Source organism: Pleurodeles waltl, chromosome 3_1, assembly GCF_031143425.1.
Source record: "Pleurodeles waltl isolate 20211129_DDA chromosome 3_1, aPleWal1.hap1.20221129, whole genome shotgun sequence".
In the NCBI taxonomy this organism is placed as follows: domain Eukaryota; kingdom Metazoa; phylum Chordata; class Amphibia; order Caudata; family Salamandridae; genus Pleurodeles; species Pleurodeles waltl.
Window position 1 is genome coordinate 291646752 of NC_090440.1, and position 21870 is coordinate 291668621.

General features: G+C 44.0%; 1 protein-coding gene across 1 annotated transcript in view; it reads left to right on the forward strand.

Moving 5' to 3' along the window:
* The first annotated feature begins 5971 nt into the window (after positions 1–5971).
* Positions 5972–21870, forward strand: part of RAB27A (RAB27A, member RAS oncogene family) — a 520171-nt gene continuing 504272 nt past the window's right edge. Inside the window, exon 1 of the mRNA XM_069222438.1 lies at positions 5972–6035. The gene's annotated coding sequence lies outside the window, so the exon portion shown is untranslated. The remainder of the gene's footprint in view (positions 6036–21870) is intronic.

The window sequence follows — 21870 nt, forward strand, 5'->3', positions numbered from 1 at the left end:
CTGAGGAGACATATACCAACAATCATGATAGAAACATCATGAAGTAAAGACAGTCTGACATCATGACCTAGCAGCATAGAAATAGTGACAGTTGTATGTGCAAGACAATATGAAATTGAGGAAACATAACATTTGTTTCAACATCATATAGTGCAACAATAGTGGGAAAGGCAACATGATGAATGTTAATACTTTATGACGTCCCTGAATTTGAAGAGGAAATGTCCACTTGGTCTCATGGATGTTTTCTAAGAGGTGGCCAGATCACTTTGGCCATGGAACAAGTGTGATGTACCTTTGTAGACAATACAAAACCTGGTGGGGCCTGAAAATGAAAAAGGAATGTTCATGTGTCACAACCTGGGCCTGAGAGAGAGGAAGCCTTTTCTCACTTGGGCTGTTGATTTGGAATAACCCTGTGAGATGATCAGGTGGGCTTCCCAGGAGATGTTTTTATTCTTGTGTATAAAGTCTAGGATTCTTTCAACTTTCTGATAGCGGAGAGGCTTGCAGATATCAGTTTGGGTGGTCCATTGGGGGCTGCCTGGTCATTTTGCCATGTTGGAATACGATGCCCTCCCTCCGGCTCAAAGCTTTTGTTGAAGGAGATTTTGATATTGCAAGGGATCCATTCCTCCAGGACGGATACACAAGAGCCATGCTGTCTTTCATATTTTTCAGGGAAGCCATAAAGTCTTATGTTGTCCCTCCTGTTTCTGTCTTTTAAATAAGTAATAGAACATTGCATCAAGGTAGAAGTTGCAGTTGTTTAGAGTGCATTGGTGTAGAGTGCGGTGGTTTAGAGTGCAGTGGCATAGAGCAGCATGGGGTAGAGTAGAGTGGCATAGAGTGCAGTGGAGTAGAGTGTCATACAATTGAGTGGCAGAGAGTGCAGTATTGTAGAGTGGTGAGGTGGCATAGAGTGCAGAGTAGACTCAAGTGACATAGTGACGTAGAGTGGTGCAGAGTGAAGTAGTGTAGAGTGGTGCAGTGCAGGGTAGGGTATGGTGCTGGAGAGTGCAGTGATGTAAAGTGGAGTGAAGCAGAGTAGAGTGGTATAGAGTGCAGTGGTGTAGAGTGTATTGGCATAGAATGCAGTAGTACAGAGTAGAGTGGTGTAGAGTACATTGGCAGAGAGTGCAATGTTGCAGAGTAGAGTGTCAGTGCAGTGGTGTGGAGTCGAGTGGCATAGAGAGCAGTGGCGTAGGGTACAGTGGTGCAGAGTAGAGTGCAGTGATATATAATGTAGTTGTTTAGAGTGCAGTGGAGTAGAATGCAGTGGCATAGGGTGGATTGTGTCAGAGTAGAGTGCAATGGCATAGAGTGGAGTTGTGCAGAGTAGATTGGTGTTTCCTACACTGAAGAAGTATAGCGTGCAGAGCCTAAAGTGGCCTAAGAGGCCTAACATGCATTGGCATAGAGTAAAGTGGAGTGGTACAGAGTAGAAAGGTGTAGCATGAAGTGGCATAGAGTGGAGTGGAGAAGAGTGGAGAAGAGTGCAGTGTTCCAGAGTACAGTGGCATGGAGTGGTGCAGAGTATGGTGCAGTGGTGTGGAATAGTGTAGAGTGGAGTGGGGTATGCATGGTCTGGTAACACACTGCCATTACAGACAAAACGTTTTTTAATGAAATTGCCATTACATTTGTACAGACATTACGTATTTCAAATAAAACTATACAGTTCACAGACGATGTGTGGAAATTGCATCACCTAATGTAATGATTTTTTTAATCATATAAAGGTATTTTGTTTCCAGCACATTTCAGAATGAACAGAAATGTGCTCCATTTGTACTCCTAATTCTGATATATTGTTAAATCCTTGCACAGTTTATTTAAATGCTGCCATGTGATAGAAAAAAGCTCTTTCCTACCCCTAGTATCCAGCAAGATTGATGCATTAGTTCCCTCACTTTGAAGTCCGAGAAAGAAAAGTAAACACCAAGTTCCCACCAAAGACAGAGCCTGCCATTTGATCTTGTTCTTTGAATGCACAGCAAATGTGATGAGATAAGAACAAGATTTACAGGCCTGTTTAAGGAATGGGAGCTCTCAGAAAGGATACTATAAATAAAGTTTGGGCAAGGGAAGGGACGAACTGAAGCTGGGTAGCCTAAAACAAGTAAAGCCAGCCAATTTAAAGCAAGAAAATGTGAGTTACAAACCACAAAGCCAATGGCAAGTAACAGGTGGAATGCATTCCCAAGAAAGCTCTATGTATGTACTTAAAGTGACAGCTGTGGGATACTTTCTGGGGAAATTCCAGTATTTTAGTCCTGTCCATATGTTGCAGAGGTTTGGCCACATCTATCTCCCAAGTAGTATGACAAGAAGACCTGGAGTGGTGTCCATGTTGCAAGAAAGGTCTGTACACCAATTTAATCAGTTTGCCACAAGTCCCTATGGTGTAGAGCTTCTGACACACCTCAAGTATGGTTAGTGCTAGGTGGCAGACATGAAATAGGGCATATAATGATTGTTAAGGTAGTTGTAAGTAAGGAGTTGACTGGGGTGATGAAGGTAGTCTGCCACTAGGTTTTGGAAATTTAGTAGCTCGCCATCCAAAACAAACCCAACCCAATTTTAAGATGCCTGCAGCACGCCACTGATGGAGTTGCTCTGAGCACAGCGGGCCTGTGCGAGTGGGAAGGCCTAGCAAATGTAGTGCAGGAGCACAGGGTTTCTTCCTGTTAGTGAGTTTACAGTTCTAGCAAGGCAAAAGAAAGCAGTGCATGATAATCCCAGATGGTGATCCACAGAATATTCAGTAGGAAACAATGAGCAGTGCAGTAAGCCCTCCTTAAAAGTCTTTACGAATAAGCCCCTTCTTATGCAGGGGCTCGAGCAGACAGTCAGTGAGCCACCCACTGGACCTGTGCAGCTAAATAATGGCGTCCTTAGTCTAGAAGGCCTAATCCACCAACAGTCAGGGGTAGCTTTAGAGTGGAAAGAGCTACCCGATGGAGTCCCAGTGACCAAATCGGATGTGTAGTGCGTCTGAAGAAGGAATGAAGGATGTGCAGGGGAAGGTTTTCAAAATAATACTATCTTCTGGGTAGCATACCATCTTCACTAGTGCCACGTGGCCCACTAGAGAAAGCAGACGAGAAGACCAAAAAGCAAACTGGACTCAGGGGGACTATGACACTCTGCAGAGATTTCAGCTCATTCGGAAGCTAGCTTATGCCTGTAGGACCAAGAAAGTTAAATGGGGAGGTTGAGCTTTTTCACCAGCGGCGGCCAAATTATGGAATACTTTACCTTTGAATATTAGGAACATTCCTTCCCTTCAGCTATTTCATAAACAACTGAAAACCTGGCTATTTCAAGCCTAATCATAGACAGATTGCAGTATCATGGTCTCATCTCCTCCTTATAGCGCTTTGATACCTCTGGTCGAAATGTGCTCTATCAAATACTAGATAAATAAAATAATACAAAATAAATAAATTTCCATTCTGTAGATCAGTGGGGAAATGGTAGTTAATAATCCCTAGGTATCGAAAAGTAGCTGGTTCCCAGTTCAATCCGAGGTCTAATTGTATATAAAGGGAAAAGCGGTACCATATGTTAAAGAAACACTCATTACATTTGAAAATCATTCTCATGTTCTTACATTTTGTGCAATTTACATCCCAAATATTTTGAAAATTCTATGTGTACTTGACACTTAGGGATAACCCAGACCAATGGTTTGGCTTTTGCTCAATTGCAAAACCGTTTTAACACATGGACAGAGTGGGCAATTGCCTTGCACAACCTTGCAAGGGGTCTGGCCCCTGCTCACCCTTCACTAGCGTGAACAACAGACCATTGGACCAGAAGAGTTTGCCAGGGTGGGTTAGTGCTGCTTTTCAACTACTTAACAGTGCCTCTTCTGTTTCTCTCCTGTCTGCAGAGACAACTCGCCAGGTATACAATACCTCCTGATAGTCTTATTGAACCCATCTTGTCTGATGTTAGGAATTGTCCCACCTTGTTCTTCTCTTCCGTACTGATCCAGTTCTTAGCAACAACTCCTTGAATCAGTTGCCGTGGATCCCCCATTTGTTCTTGATTTCATCCTACTCTTTTATCATCTTTGATTGGTAGTCCGGCCTCCCAGTTCTGAGATAAATGTAGAGTCCGGGACATACACTCTAGGGCTGTGAGACTACAGACAGGCTGTGGGTACCTCACATCCTGACATTAGGCGTGAGACTGTCACCCACACCATCTACTCTGCCTCATTAAATTGTATTTAGGTTGAAAGTCCATTTGAGGTCGAGGTGAGTCAGATGTTTTTGTTTAGCTTGTTTAAACTACCATAATTTTACTTACCTTAATGTTTCCCAAACTGTTTGTCTTTGGTTTTAAAATGTTTAGAAACATAATCAAAATGTTGCTGTTGCTTTCGCTCCAAGAAAGATTGGATAGGTTTGGGTAGGGGTGATGGCCTTTACACAGTGCTGAAGGACATTGATTTACTACTGAATATGGATGTAATGTGACACCTGAATGTAGCATATCAGGAGGCAATCACAAAAAGACCACAGTGAACAAATAGCGCTATAAAAAAGAGTAAATGAATGTACTGAGAACATAATGGGGTATGGCCTCTCTAGGGTGTGTCCATAAGACTGACACTTGTTCTTGAATTTTGGCCCTGAATTTTGACCCTTCGTCTTGAATTTTTGTTCTGAATGTTGACCTTTTGACCTCAATTTTTTACAGTACTGTCCAGAATTTGCCTCGATGCTAGGTGGTCACCCTATACGGTGACAAATTAAGTATAGGAAACAGCCCCAGTGAACGAGCTCTTGCAATGCAAGTGCTACACGATAGAGCGTGTGGAAGGCAGACATCCGCTAGTTGATTTCATGCCGCATGGCAGTGGCAGGAAGCGTGCAGGTATTGCGATTTCTGTTTCGTTACTGTGTCATATGGGTAATTGTTGGCTGCATCACATTCATAATAACTCAGGAGTCACACTCACAGTTAATGTTTTGATGAAATCAGCTGGCCATTCGGATTTCTTAGTTTAGGTGGTCTTGTAGGGTCCTGGTTCGCAGTCTTGTCCCCTCGTGGGAAGTGAGGCAGCCATATCAGAGGCCGTCGGACACCCGAAACTTAGGACGCGATATACTGCAGCGTAGAAAGTGTCTATTAAGAGTTTTAGGACCTCGGTTCGTGTCCTTCCATGGTCCGGGGTTCTTTACCGGTGTTTAAGGGACAAATAGATTAATTAGCTCATCATTCGAGTTAAAAATGCAGCATCAAGAAGATGGAGCTCCGGCTTAAGTGGCCATTTTGCTCTTTCAGGCCACGACCCATGCCAAAAAATAGATTTTATTTTATCCGAAGGAGGAGAGATATCCAGGTGGGACATAATGAGTTTTCCAACTGAAAACAAGCATTGGAAAAGCCAGTATGTCTTGACTATGTGAGAGCCATTAGGTTTGCAGTGTCTTTTAAGCCATGATGTAGAGCAGCATGCCTAAAAGTTATAACAAAAAAAGTTACACATGCCTTTTTTTTAAACTTCCCGCATCATAGCATTTTTTTATAACTTTGAAGCGTTGTTTTTTTTAAATGACTTTGACGTGCTGCACAGCAGGCACGCTGCTCTACAATACGGCTAAAAGACATTAGTAAAAAGCCAATAGCTCTAGCATAGGCGGGACCTATTGCAGTTGCCAATGCTTGTTTTCCCCCCTGCAGTTTTGTACACGTCCTTGTCGAAGCCGAGCGTGGCACTGCTTGTATCATTTTCTGTCTGACCTACTGCTGTATTGTTTATTCTCTAAAATTAATAAAATGTGCTTTACATAAAAATCCCGTACATTACTTTTGCACCCGTTGGTGTGCTGAAGATTGTTTTTGAATTGTTAAATTGAAAGCAGAAAAAATGGATACTGCAGGCCTTCGAACAGCAGAGGGCGCGCAAGTTGCGATATGGAGGGCATGCGCTGACCATCCACAACTTCAGAAGGAGGAAGATCGCACCAGCCGAGGGGCTCGCGCCCGTGGATGCCACCAGGACCGCAGAAGGGACGGTAAGTGTTGTCTGTAATCAGCCCTGTGCCCTAAAGCAGGTGCAGGCCAGTGACACAGAGGAAGCAGGGATGACAACTTTTCAGATGTCCAGCACACATCAGGGCAGACTCAGAAGTTTATAGTGCGCCTAGGAGTGGGAGCAGAGAGCTGGGCACACCGACGCACATACGTGCAGCTGTTTGAATAGTAGGGGGAATAAGTATTGAAGGCTTACATCACACACTCAAGATTTATGCATAAAATGACCAAGATTGATGTTTATAGCTGGAGCATCACCTTCACATTCCTGGACTTTGCGATTACTCATCATTGTTATCAGGGGTGGTATCCAACTGGCTCATTTAAAATGTCCAAGACTCCGACTCCAGAATGCACTGATATATTGAAGCTAAGACCAGCTATAGATAAGTGGTGTCACTGTGCCATGTATAGCAAATACTTCTATAAATGAGGCGTGGACGGCCATCACAGCCGTAGACCCAGTGTCAATGCACCTGCTGCACTGGTGTAATTTACGCATGAACATCGATTCATTAATATGCAAGGGGTTGCGGAAGTGGCTTCACAAACTCTTTAACCTCAATGACATCGTAAGAAATGATGTCATAGGACTGTTGACCCCGACGTAAGAGCCCAATGTATATAGTAACACATCCCTTATGAGCACAAACCTTTGTAATGGAGATGCTGACATGATCTGTCAAGGAAACATGCATTTACGCTTATGAACTATTTTAAACATTTTGCTTTATGACCACTTGAAAATGACTGTCTCAGTGTAAGGATAAAGGTGAAGGGTTTGTTAAACAATAATTTTTCATGTATTCACAATTGTGACAAAAATATAAGTTGCGTAACACTGTGGTTCTTATTTTACGTTATCTTTCACTCAGAAGAGTGCATTGCTTTTCTAGTACTGCATCCCAGTCTGAGCAGCAGAAAGTAAACGGCCTCATCAAGAGACTGTTTATCTTCTGCTCTTGGGACTTCTTTTGCTATCTCTGAGGTCAGGGGTCGCAAGGGGCAAGTCCGTGAATTTAGGGTTCTCCAAGTTCCTTATTCTACTTCTCTTTCCTTCTTGCCCTCCTGTCTCCACCCAGCTCCCCTGTCATCTCCCCTCCTATCCGTCCCCTTCCTCAGTCTCGCTCCTCTCCCTTTTCTGTCTCTCACTCATCTTCCTCCCTTTCACCTTCTTTCTGGTTCACTTCTCTTCGTTTTCTCTTGTCCCCTTTACTCATCCTTGTCTCCTTTCTCTTTCTCGCTCAGCCTTAATTTCCTTCTCCCATTCGGTCAACTTTTCCGGCCCTCCTCCCCGTTCTTTCACCCTCTCCTTTTCTTTCAACCCTGACCTCCGTCTTCTTTGTTGTTCCGTTATCATCTGCTCGCTCTGTACCCCTCTCTCTGAAATGTAAACAGTCAGTCAAGCTCCTGGTGTGCGCTATCTCTACAAAATCAGAACTGACAGCCTCCGAAAAACATCTGCTGGTGCAGGGCAGACTGGACCCCTCCCACCCCTGGGCCCTAGTGCTGCATCAGTGCTGACTATGCCTCGGGTGAGGGTCCGGTACTCACCTACGACATGTGCACTTCAGCTCTGGTGCCACTTTCAGGACAGAGGTGATGAGACACACTTAGGAAGGCATGTCCCGCCCCTGCGATAGGGCAGGACACACGTTCTGGATATATACAGCCCAGGTGGCAGTAAATGTTGAGGGTCCAGGCACACACCTAGGACATGTGCAGCTGAGCTCTGTGTCACTGTGAGGAGAAGTCAAGAGGTGCATTCTGAAGAAGATGTGCAGCTCTGGTGTCGGTGTTTTAGGAGAGAGGAGGAGGGACATGGGAAACCACACTCAGGAACTATGCAGCACACGTGTCTGTATATGGCGAGGGCCAGGTGCACACCTAGGACATGTACAGCTGAGCTATGGGTCACTGTGAGAAGTCAAGAGATACACTCTGAGGAATACGTGGAGCTCTGGTGTCGGTGTACTAGGACAGATGAGTGGGGATATGTGAAGGCACACTCAGGATATATGCAGCCCATGCGTCAGTAAACGGGAAGGGGCCAGGTGCACAGCTAGGCTCTGGAGTGACTGTGAGGAGAGGTAAAGAGATGCTCACTGAGTAAGACGTGCACCTCTGGTACTGGTGTTTTAGGAGAGAGGAGCGAGGACATATAAAAGCACACTCAGGATACATGCAGCACACGTCAGTATACGGCGAGGGCCAGGCGCGCACCTAGGACACGTGCAGCTGAGATCTAGTGTCACTTTGGGGACAGAGGTGATGAAGCAAACATAGCTGGGTATGCCCCACTCTGCACTTGTGACTGGGCAAATGACATGCTTAGAACATGATGTCACCATGTGGTGATGGCATGCACTCACCATGTGTGCAGAAGTTATCACTGAGGGAAGATGGATGAAGAGGCACCCTCCGGAGGTCGAGTGCTGCTCTGCAGTGTGACAGTGATATGTGAAGGAGGAGCACACACGGGCAGGGAATGTCTATCTCTAGTCTCTTAATAGGGGCACATGTCGGGATACACTCCCTGCCCTGGTGCCAGTGTGAAGCCTGGCTTACCACAAAGCTAGATGCGCACACGATGACGGTGCTGGGAAACGTGCACTCAGAGAATGTGTTCTGGTGGTGCTGGTGTGAGGAGAGAAAGGGGAACACACGCTCAGAACATGGGTGGTTGATGTGCGAGAGAGCAGGACGGCTGGTATCAGTGCGTGGTGAGAGGGCAGGAGGCACAGGAAGACCTGTGCAGCACTGGTGTCAGTGCGCAAAGGAGGCAGGGCACACTCGCATAGGTCTCCACTCGGCAAAAAGTACAAATACGTTATTGCTCGTTCACATTAACCATGACATTCATACATGCATGAGGTGTTTGACCTCACAAAAATACATCGGTATTTTTTAGCATGGCAAACATTTGTTACCTTTATTGTATTTCTGTCGTTGGGGGCTTTTAGCTTCTTGTTGGAGTCATTTGTCTTGTAATGTCCATTTTGTAACCATTTCTTATGCTTTGGGTCAGATTGTGTTTACTGATCTTTAGATTGCCCTTTTCGTTGGGTGATGTGCCCCTCTTGTTGATTTCCACTGTTTTATTGCTTTGCACACTTCATTTGCTATTTGCTGCAGCACAGTGTTGTGATTGGAACACAGACCTATATTTAAGAAAAAGTGATGCATCAGAGATGATGCACCACTTTTCCTGCGCCACCCTACTGGCACCTAACAACACCATGTTTGCGCCGTATTTATAATACGATGCCCCATGGCGCTGGTCAGCACAATAGAGTCAACATTTTTGTGGCGCTTTGCTACATTAGCGTAAAAAATGTTGTTGCTAGTGTAGCAAAGTGCAAGGAGGCCCACAGGTTTCTATGGGAGCGTCATTTTAACGCTTGTTCTGAGCAGGCGTTAAAAATGATGCCAAAAATGGCCTAGTGAAATCTGTTAAATTAAACTGCACCATTTTTGCGGGCCTCCTAGCGCCGGAACGTCTCTCTTGCATACATTATGCCTGGTGCAGGCGTAATGTGATGTAAGGGTTTACCAAGTAGTGCAATGCATGCATTGCATCACTTTGTAAATATGGTACAGGGGAATAGCCACTTTAGCGCTGCCTTAGCATAACAGAATGACACTATGGAGGCGCTACAGTGGCACTAGGGGCTCTTAAATATGCAGGGAAGAAGCATGCTTCTCTCTAGGGTACTGTCCAAGGAGAAACAAAGGGTCCACAGATTTCCCATGAGGTGTGTTCATCCTGATGTCTTTTACCCCATTGCAAAGATGATTCTTTTCTGAGTCCACCAATGCTACAGAGGGACTTATCAACGGGTCAACAAAAGACCTGAGCTAAATGCACTGTGGAAATATGTAGCATAAAATGTCGAGTAGCACATACAGTCTTCCTGTGGTTCAGTCAAAGTAGATTTGTATTTATTGACCATGGTGGCTCAACACTGTTGGGCACTGTGTTGTTCCTGGCTTACATACATGTGTATTCCGGGTTATCTATAAAGGGTGCCATACATGTGTTTACCTTGTTCCTAGGTTCTCCCAATGTTTGGCAGACACTGGAATAGGAGATTAGGTAATTGGCCAAGGACTGCATAGTGTAGCCAAGTAGGAGTGTAACCCAGGTTTGCTACATCAAGCCAGCAACGGACCGCTTAGCCTACATCTCCATGGTTGTATATGAGTTTGATATCTAATGCAGTAGGTGATTGCTGCCCACGCCTTTAGATGTGTTCTGTGTGTCCTGTAGGCCTAAGTTCAATGCACCTATTGCTTCTGGAGCACCTAATGGCATCCTGTCTTACCAGGAGACCAACCACGAAGCTTTGAGACTTAGAAGTAACTGCACAAGCACCAGAGAGCATTATCCATTATAAACCCTGTCCTTTGGCCTAGGTCTGAGCAGGTCTGCACCTGAGACCTAAGACTGGGAGTGGATCCTTTAAATATGAGTGGTATCGTGACCTGTGCACCAATACTTTGCATCTACCTCGTGTAAATAGTAGGTAGGTTTACAAAATTGTACTAGGTCATTCACAATAGCTGTCTGAGTTGCAATGTAGTAGTAACAGGCGCCAAACTGGTGAATGGCATGGTGTCCTTGCATGCTTTTTTATGGCATTTTGTTAATTCTTCCAGCAAACATAAATGTTTGCACATAGATTAGCAAAACAGTGCTGCGACGCATGCGCAGATGAAAGGACCCGATGCTTGTGAAGTCCTCTCATGAACGCTTTCCCTTACTTATGCTTTCCCATGGAAAATATACATAAACAGCAGTGAACTAGTGTTATCTTTTCATCTACTGTTTTAAACTCTGTCTCTGACTTCTTGTTTCCGGTTTCAAAGGTACCACTTAGGGGCATATTTACAAGAAAGCGGTGGATCATAGATGATGCACCACACCTTTGCACCCCTCCTACTGGCATCTCACAACACCATAGTTGCACTGTACTTACAATACAGTGCACCATGGTGGTCGTTAGCACAAAAGTGTCAACATTTTTTATGCTTTTGTGGCGCTTTGCTACACTAACATCAAAAATGTTGACACTAGTGTACCAAAGCACAGGGAGGGCTATTAACGCCTGCTCTGAGCAGGCATTAAAAATGATGGAAAAAATGACACTGTGAAATGTTGTAAATTTCACTGCACCATTTTTTTAGGCCTCCCTGCCTGTAACGCCCCCTTTGCATACATTATTCCTGGTGCAGGCATAATGTAGTACAAGAGTTTACAAAGTGGAGCAATGCATGCATTGTGCAATTTTGTAAATATGGCATGGGGAAAATGCCTCCTTAACGTCACATTAGCGTAAAAAAAAGTCACTAGTGTGGCGCCAGGGTGCTTGTAAATATGCCCCTCAGTTCAATGTATTTTGATCTAAAATGCACATTTGCAGTGTCAGGGTATATTTCAGCATGATGGAAGAGTACACAGATCTTTCCTCTGGGTATTAGAACAGCTGAAAATTGAGGTTTTAGGAGATATATGCCCCATCTCACACCTGAAATGCGTGTAAGAAATAAAGATTGTGACGGCCAATCTTTTTGGTTTTTGTATGGTGAAAATGTTTTCCCCAGACTTCATTAACACACAATACAGGTACAGTATGCCTACCTGAGAGAGATGCCTTCACAAATATGCACCAGTCCTGGTTGCTCCAACAGGTAGTTGATCACAACGCTTCTTGTGTCCACTTCCGACTTGTTGTCCCACGTTTTCTCAAAACAAAGCCAATAAAAAATATCCCAGAACAAGGTGAATCCAAACAATGATATTGAAAGACTGGATGAGGTGTTTCTACTTGGCACGTTTTATACAGCTTTGGAGGGCAACAGGGGATTGGTCAAGATGACGTCAGATTGGAGGGCAACAGGGAATTGGTCACAATGACCATCAGCTGCCTATTGGAAGAGCATGAATGCCCCACCTTGGTTTTCATTCTTCCAGTGAACCCAGAATGTACACAAAGTGGGCTGCATCCACCCAGCTTACAGCAGGGAAGAAAGAGGTGTACGCCTCGACTGATGTCACAAGATGTGGTGCATCAAGGTGCTTCCTGGCGAGGAGCTGTCCGGTCCATTTCAAGACTCTTTTTGGCTTCTTGGCTCTTACTATGACAAAACATAAAAGGCGTTTTAACTTGATGAAGTCACCTGGGTGGGAGGCATACAAAGCCAGTAAATTGCTTCTCCTAAAAATCTTTTTTATTGTAATTAAATTACCTTTATTTTATAAAAAAATTATTTTATGCTTGTGCCATATTTTCATAGCTTTTAGCATGCAGGCACTGCTGTCACGGCAAAAAAATACTTTGAGCTGTTAAGTATTAAATTTCATAAACTTTTTAGAAAGCAGAAAACTTTTTAGGAGTTTATTGTTTCTGCAGTGGTAAACAGCTGAGGATGTAGGGACTGCACTAACGCAGTTTTGCATCAAAAAGTTTTGCATCGGCTTGCGCCATTCCTGAGCGGCAGCCGGGCACCATATTTATGGAATGGCACTAGCCAGTGCAAAAGGTGGACTAGCGTAAAAAAAAATGACGTTAGCCAGGTAGGGGTGGCGGTATGGGAGAAGGGGATTCTGCACCAAAAAATGATGTTAGGCTGGTTAGAGGCAAAAAAAATGCCTCTAACCAGCGTAGCGTCATTTTCTGACAGAAAACCATTCATACCACATGACTCCAGTCTTAGAAAGACAGGAGTCATGCCCATCACCCCAATGGCCAGCACAGGGGGCCAGTGTCCCCTGGGCATGGCCATTGCACCCTGTGCCCTGCAGGGGGGCCCAAGTTGGGCCCCGATGGCACTTTAATTTAAAAACAAAAATACTTACCTATACTTACCATACTTACCTGGGATGGGGTCCTCATCCTCCGGTGTCCCTCTGGTGTGGGTGGGGGTGTTCCTGGGGCTTGAGGAGGGCACCTGTGGACCCATTCCATGGTGTTTAACCATGGAAAAGGGTCCACAGGTCCCCTAACGCCTGGTCTGACCAGGCGTCACATAATGGTGCAAAGCAAGTTTTGCACCGTTATTTGGCCCCTCATCCCACCGTGTGTCATTTTAGCATGGGAGGATAAATATGGGGCTATGGGGTTAGCACCATTTATTAGATAGGAACACCTACTTTGCATCTCATTGACGCAAGGTAGGTTCATGCATCTAAAAAATTATGTAAAGTTCAATATTTTGACGTTTGACGAGTCTAACGTCAAAATATAAATACGGAGTTAGTTTTGCACTGAATATACATAAAAAAAGACGCAAATTCGGCGCAAATGGAGAATAAATATGCCCCCTGATTTACCATGACCCAGTAGTGGAATTCTCCTAATGCTTTGGCATTCAAGCATTGCTTCTAATTGCTCATGTTTCTTGACCAATATCAGTTCTGCTTCAAAGAATAAAGACCTACTTATTCAATTCAAAGAAACTTTATTAGACGATAACTCCATTCAGACATCACAATGGAAACAAATCACGATATTAGATATCACAGCAAGATTTTTTTACAAATGCACTTGGTACAGGAGAATCTTTTAGCATCATCAAACATTCAAAAACTTTTAAACAGTCTGTACAGCAGAAAATCTGAAAATAGGCAATATAATTTCCTTGGGGCAGGGTGGGGAATGTCCATATTCACTTGGGAGACCCCACTTATGTCTTAATGGAGTATTTCTTTACCATGCCCATCACTGATGTTTTCATTGGTGGTCAGCTCTTTGAAGTTTGTGTACCCCCAAATCCCAATGCCATTTGCAGCTGCTGATACAAACCTAACCTACTAGAATTCTAAAGCCAGTTTTCAGTTGGTCCCCAAACAGTGCGGATTAGCATTAACTGGCATTTATCAACTTAAAAATGATTTTATAGGAATGTTGATTGCCTTATCAGGAGCTAAACAAATCAGTTACCAAATCTAAGGATATTCACTCAAACAAAAGTCTCTTCTTTACATTGGGATGCCTACCTGCCACCATTGTATTAATTTCTAAAAGTTTCTACTTGTGCACGATTCTATGAACCCTTATACCAGTACCTGGGGGCACATACTGGTCTGGCCAGTGTGGATTGGTCATCAGTCAGCAGAAGTACAGGGAAGTACTAGCCCCATACTAGCAGCACATTCCCTGACGACAAGACCTCACTAGTAACTGCCCCTAATCTGCCATTCATAACTCTTTCTCTACCTTTTTTGAGCAGCTCTGTAGGAATCCCAGGGCAGGACCAACACCTTTGGTCAATAAAGAGTCTCCAGGTCCACAAAAGTCTCTTGTAAGCCCAATGTTCACATTAAATTGAGTCCACGTGCTTGTTACAGAATTGAAAAAACACCAGAATCTGTTCATTTGTACCAATGTCTTTCTCAGTCCGGACTGTTATGGGCTCAGTGTATATTAATTGATAACACAGTCATGTCTTAAGTCTGAATTCATTTGCCAAAAAGGTTGATCAAAGAGTCTAAAAGTGATATTACAATTTTTTAACACTGCTTCAGAGAACCGTGTTTTCTGGTCTCCAAAGAGGAATGGATAGCGATGGCCACATTGATTGCACTCAAATCACACGAGCTTCACAGCACTATGTCTTAGTAGGGCTTTTTAGTGTGAAACCTCGACCTGGGGTTTACTTGGGGGGTTGGGCACTCAAGACGGCCTGTGTTTCCAGCATGGTTTGAGTTTTGCACTGATAAGCATGTATGTCTGTTGTATGGGGAATTGTATAGCCAGAACCTATAAAGACAGCAATGTAGTGAAGGACATGGGATGGCGCCCCAAGATACGGTTCTAGATCCTTTACAATGGGGATTAATAAAATGCATGCTTGGAGATTCCTATTGGGTAAAGGTGTAGTGTGCTCTTAAGAAATAAGGGCCTGAGTTATTGTCTGGCAGGCGGCAGCAGTCAGTAGTTCTGCACACTGGTGGAGTACCTCCAGCCATATTTAAAAACCACCAGCAGCCCAGAGGTTATCTATTTCCCCACAGAAGAACCAGCATCGCAGTTGTTCCTCTATAGACACTGCAGGTTTGATGCACAGCTGGCATCTTTCAGGTGGCCGCGCAAACATCTTTTTTGTTTTTTTAGAAATAAACTCTCAAAATGGGAGTTTGTTATTGAAAAAACTCATGACCTCCAAACTATAGGAGATTTGTGCAGAGGTGTGGGAGCAATTTTTCTAATTTTATATCTGTTCGGTACGGTCACATTTTTCCTGGAAGTGACGAACAGAAAGAAAAATATCAGACAGTCTGCTCAAAATAAAGTGTCCAGTTTGGCGTCCTTACTCCTATAGGCCCTCCTCCATCGATTCATCAGAGTGCACCTATGAACCTATTCACAGACCCATTTGCCCATCTAAGTTTTCTTTAGGAGGGCAAATAGCATGATTCACCTGTGTACGTTCATGTCGAAAATGCATTTACTCGCAGAATAAAATACACCTGTATGGTGTAATATCACATGGGAATAAGTCTCATCTCATGGGCAGGGAGTGGGCATTTCAGGGCACGAGCACCATGTCAAGGACTGGATACTGAGAAGGTCTTCCCTGAAGAAAAGACGACTCCTCTCAGTAACCAAGGTGAAATCCTGCACTAAATATACGTGTGAAGGGTGCCAAGAGTGTCTTTAAGTGAGTCCCAGCTGGGAGGAAGCAGCTACAAACAGCAACAAAAACATCTTTGGCAATATCGGTATTTCTATGTTGAAGATAAAGGATGAGACAGGCGAGGCACCAAAGCCTCCCTAAAATCAGGATAAGGAACCCAACATAGCTTCTTCCAGAAGAAAGAACCGAACCGGAATCCTGCGACTGAAAAAGGAAACTAAACTCATGGACAAAAATGCATGAAAGTGGGTTAGTCACGACACAAACTTCTCTGGCCAAAGCCTCCTTCTGTATGGATGAGCCAGGTGACTGCATCACCGGAAAAGAGGTTGTCATCAACTTGTATTGGAAACTTTGGGCAGCAAACACAGGGAAGGTGGCCATCTCAGATAAGAATAGATTTAAGGGTAGTCTCTCCCCATCGCTCAGAACTGATCACTGTGGGATAAGATAACAACCCCATGTTTGACATCCTTCCTGTCCTCCATGCAACTGCTGTTCTCTAGATGCTCCACACAGCACGTGGATCAACCCTCTAGTTGACTGCTGCCATGGAAACACCAAAGTTGGCAGGACAGTATAAAAGGAGAGTGCTCACTGCATGTCGATCGTGAGGATCTAAAAAGATCTAACGTCTCTTCTGTGGATGCAAGTCCAAGTGTGCATGCCTCTGGTGAGTCTAGTTACAAGGTGTAACTGTTGGATGAATATCAAGACTAGCCAACCCACGCAATAGTTAATTTAGACACAAACCAACACACAATGCAGTGTGTAAGCCATATAACCCAGTTAGCACTTAAGTATCTTAGCTAGACCTTCAGCCACACCCCTTACAAACACAATACACCTCAATATCAACAAAGCATCATATATCCTCATACTGTCAGCTACTTACCACAGCATGCAACAACAACACATTCTAGCTTGCAATTGAATTATTGAAAGAGGGCAAGGAGATATCAAGCTCCACTGGCGATGTGAGGCAATATGAAAAGCACAATGCAAGCCATATACATATGTGAAACATAACATACCACCCAGAGACTGACAGAATAGTGATAATTTGCAAACCTTTTATTTGCCCCTTCCCAACCTGGATAACTTTTTAATTAGGAAAGAAATGAAAAGTAAACTCAACAAAAAAGTGTAGGGAAAATGTTCGACCGTACTTCATGAAAAAAATAAAACATGTGCCATGTGAATATAAACAAAAAAACATGTGCAAAAGCACTTTAGCAAAGAATTTACATATGAGTGAATATACGCTAGTTCTATTTATGTAGGTGAGTATTCCTCTAGAGCAGTATCTGCAGAAGCATTTCGGGAGTACACACCCCTTACCAGGAGTACCTTCCAGTTTGTTGGGAATAATAAAACATATTTACATTTGATTGAAACGTAGCCATGAACCTGTGTGTATAGTTAGTTATACGTTTATGAGACGTCGGCTACGGGTTTTTTTGTGTTCACAATTTGTGAGATTGTTATCCTCCATAGTTTATTTGACTTATGGATCTTGAGGCATGTTCTTTAAGCCCTGCTTCTTCCATGAGAAAGAGGTGCGAGGCGGGCTACATAACCATATTGTCAATACTATGAAAACAACGTAAACACTTCAGAGGCAGGTCTGCATGTGTCCCTCCGCAGAGCTTTCTGACTATGACAGAACCTTATCGTTTATATTGTACTTCATTGGGGGGTGGGGGGGTCAGAGGTCAGCAGAGCAACAAAATGGGAGAGCAAATGAATACTTCCCGATAGTTTGGAAAGTGATTTGATTGGTCTCATTGGGCGTGAGACTGCCTCAGGAATAGCCTGTAAGCAGCAAAAACACTGTTTCGGGGGTACTGACCTACTAAGGTCACACAAATACTGCACGATAAGTTTTAGTGCAACAAATTAAGCCATTTAAATGTATTAGTTTGACTGCCAGTGCGTTTCATCTAGAATCTTTTCCTGCATTTAAAGACTCAGCCTTCCCAGCACATTGAAAGTGTCTGTTAATAAAATTTCTCCTGAGTTGTTTGTACTGATCTTTTTACTAATCTATTTTTTTGTTTAATTAATGTATATATTTTTCTAAATGTTCGCCTTTCATTCTTCACATAACACAATGCTTGACAAATGGGAATTCGTTACCTGTGTTATGTTTTGCTAATATGGATTTGGATTTGTGCAGGTCATGCTTCCAAAGTGTTTATATAGTGGAATTTGTGCCGTGTACATCAAATTGCATTATTATAATGTGTTAATGTCTCTTCGTATGTATACATGTTGCTATATATCTAGATGTGTGGGTAAGTCTCCTTATAGTCATATATTCATTTTTACTTACTGGGATGGGATAAAATAATACAAAAATAATAATTTTCTTTTCAACCTCTGCCCATAACTCCACTCTGACACATTCCAAACATCTTGGACTAACATGAACTCCCAAACACCCTTTCCAAACTCTTCTCCCTTTATCTAGTTATCCATCTTACAGGCACACATGTCCATCACTCCCAATAACAACCTACTTCTTCCCTTTACTAATCCATTTCAATGAATCCATCCCTTTCAATTACAAATTACAGTTAATGATTGAGATGTCAATGAGCAATAATTAACACACTTACCACAACTAATCCACAAGGAAGGAAAAAAAACACTTTTCACTAATTTTCTACCTTCTTCCCTTTAGCCTTGGGTTCCGGAGTACCAGGCTACTCACCACAGAGCTCTTCAACACCTCAGCAGGGGCAGTGAGCACTATATACACACTATTTGCACTGAGGTTCAACTAATCTTTTCAGGCATGTCACTTTTTTATGTTTTTCTTTTTTAGTGGGTAGTTTTCACTTTAGCGCTATTATAGTGAGGTGGCAGATAGGGCAGGCTGTCTGAGGAACTTCCTTCTATCTAGGTGTAGGCAAAAGTTAATACTCTGGCAATGTCACCTACCGCAATGCACCTTGGTTAAACGATTGCGCCGCACTTCCGTTTATGTCAGTGAATCTAGTGCCACGTAGAAATTGTTGTGGCATCCACTTCCCAGACGTTCCCACCTTGAACCACGTGTCTGTTCGTGCTTTGCGAAGGGATGCCTTTCGTTGGCCTTCTACTGGCTGATAATCAGTTTCAGCATTGACAGAAATATTTTTAAAATTCTTTTTTTTATCCCACAGACACGATTTCTAGCCCACAGGAGCCTAAAACGTTATCACCTAACACTGTAGCTTAGACTCAATTGGTAATGGTTCTACTGGAGCAGACATTACTTTTTTTCTTAACATCTTTTTATTAAATCAAAGCTCAGTACAGTAGTAGCGAATATAGTCAACTCTGATATCTTGGTCAAGGGTATCAGCCTTCATTCAAACAAGCAAGTCCACAAAAGATGTTATGACAATCATCAAACCTGCTATCCATATCTTGCCCTGGAGCCCACTATGTAGCTAGAATCCCGATAACACAATCTACCCCTTCTATAACTCCCCCTAGGAGCCTAGACCCCCTCCCTCTACAGTCCTCTATATTGTCACCGTTGCGACCATATATTGTCAAATTTCTTGGGGCAGCCCCTACCCCAGTAGACTACCCATTCGGCATGATGACACAGCCCATGTTCCTCTCCCAGCTTTTGACGGTTGGCGGCTCTGACGCCCCCTAGGACTGGGCAAAGTCCCGTTTGGCCACCCCCGCTGCCAGTGTCAACCAAGTCTTTTGATGTTTCGACCAGGTTTCTTCCCCTGAGATCTGGAGTATTAGCCATCGAGGCTCCTGAGCAACCCCGAGTCCCGTGAGAGCAGACATTACTTGTTCCCATTTTCACTAGTTCCGACTTGAAGTAAAGCTGACTGGAAACTGCGTTTTCTGCCATTTGGCCCAAACACTTGCCACCAGGTGGACAACACAAAATGTAAACCTGCATTGGCAAAGCCACGTAGAAATGGCGCACAGTCAGTGCGCCCCTGAGGGCAGTCCTAAGGAGGGGGATTAAGAATCAAAGATGTGGTTTGAGGGTGGCTGTTAGAAGTGGGTTTGATGGTCCGAGGGACCCGACCCTCCCTAGGCATCGCCCTGCAGGCTGGTGCAGCCACTCACTGTTCTTGGCTGAATGGAAATCTGTGCCTCACCCCTTTAATTGTTACGCCGGACCTGTCACCTTAGTGAAAAGAGCACCGGTGGCTTCAAGCAGCCGTTCCACCTTCCACTAAAGCGATGTTCCCAGTAGGGGTGCGAGTACGAGCCTAAGCTGGAAACAGCGCATTGACTGTAATAAGGTGTAGTGTCCTGGTCTGCACACCCAGTTAAATGTGCTCCGCAGCAAAGAGTGGGACAATGTGTCCTATTTGTAATACTCACGCAGGGTCTAACTGACCAATAAGCAGCGAATGCACAGCCTTCACAAATCATGTTGTTTTCATTCTGCATTTTAATCTTTATTTTCATCCCTCATTGTTGCCCCTGTTCCTTTGTATGCTTTTTCCCTCTCCCATTTCTTTACCCCTTCAGTATTGCGTCTTTCAGCATCCACCCTCCACTTGCCCAATCTTCCGTGCTTTGCATCCCTGTTTTACTGAACAGCGCTCTGTTGCTTTGTAGGTGGGGTTCCGGTAAATAAATCCACACACACAGATAAACATGAATGTATAGTGCACTAAACACTAACTGCAGCAGCATATCATGTATGTGGCCGTCACTTAGCTTTGACATGGCTGACAGAAACACTAATAGGGTACATTTGGACCTGCAACAAGGATGACCAGTCCAGCCGCACTAGCTTTTATACAGTGAAAAGGTGCTCTCAGACATAAGTCCATCAGGATAGGTACCACATGGACAACAGAAGTGCCACCAGCATCAGTCAGCAAGGCAGATTTAGGTGTTACATATAGAACAACATGGTAGCAAAACAGTTACTTGCACAAAAACAATATACACAACATTAGAAACACTAGTGCATAATTTTCTCTCTCTCTCTCTTTGGCAGCACAGATAAGTGCACACACCGAACCTCTCTTCCACCACATACACATTCAACCTTCTGCAGCAGCAGTGTAAGCTCCTTTCATACAGAACTGGCACATCCTGAACAGCACAAGTGCAAGACACACACACATCTGGTATAGTGCAAGCAACAGTAGACACCCACACACACCAGGTGCAAACTATGCAACAGCAATGCAGGTTTTCTTCACATACACAAAAAAGTTACAGCGAAGGTAGCAACAGTACGGAAAGGGCTAGCTCCTCGGCAGACAAAAGTTAAACACTATACATTGCTTCACTTGTACTGGCCTGGGTGGCAGTACCGGCAGAGGCATAAGATAAAACGACGGGGCCCCCTGCAGAATATGATGAGGGGCCTAGAGTCTCCCAACTCAGAGATTCATTTACCTTAGACTGAAATGGGGACCACTCTGAAGAGTTCAGGGGTCCTTGAAGTGCTGCTGAATGGGGACCACTGTGAAGAGTTCTGGGGTCCATGAATGGCAGTGGTCGAAGTGGGTGGGATTCGAAGGGGGCACAACTTGCCTATATTTTTATGATTTATGAAACACTACATAATCACAGAGCTTTCTGTCACAGGCTGTGACCTGGTAGCACTAAAAATACACAAGTCAGTTTTCACCACTGCAGCAACCAAAACGTAATTCTGTGGCTCTCTGGTTACACAGATCTCTGGAGTGCATTAACCAATAGAAGTTAAATATTGTACTATATAGAGCATTTCCCAATGAGTAACAACTTTTTAAATGTATTTTTAATTTAAGCTGCATGTCATTTTATATGTAGCTACCTGGCAGAGGAAGACCAAAAAAATGTACAGAATATATTTTTTAGCCACACCTTTGACCCCGCCCCCATGCCCAGACTCTACCCCCACTACATGCAGCATCACAGTTGCCATGCTCGTTTTAATGCACTTCAACCACTGATGAAGGGTTGAGGGTCCTGAGGGCAGGTTCAAGCAGAAGTGATGGCGGGGCAGGAAAATACTTGATGTGGATGTAAGGATATCTCCACAGCCCTGCTAGATGGAGATGTTTAAGACCAGGCAGGGTAGAAGGAAGCTCAGACTGAGCCCTGGGCGAAGGAGAGATGAAAGGGGGCCTGCAGGGCGTGATCTGCCTATGCTGGAGCTAGAAGGGAGATTGTTCCGCACTGTGCAATGGAAGCTGTTGTAGG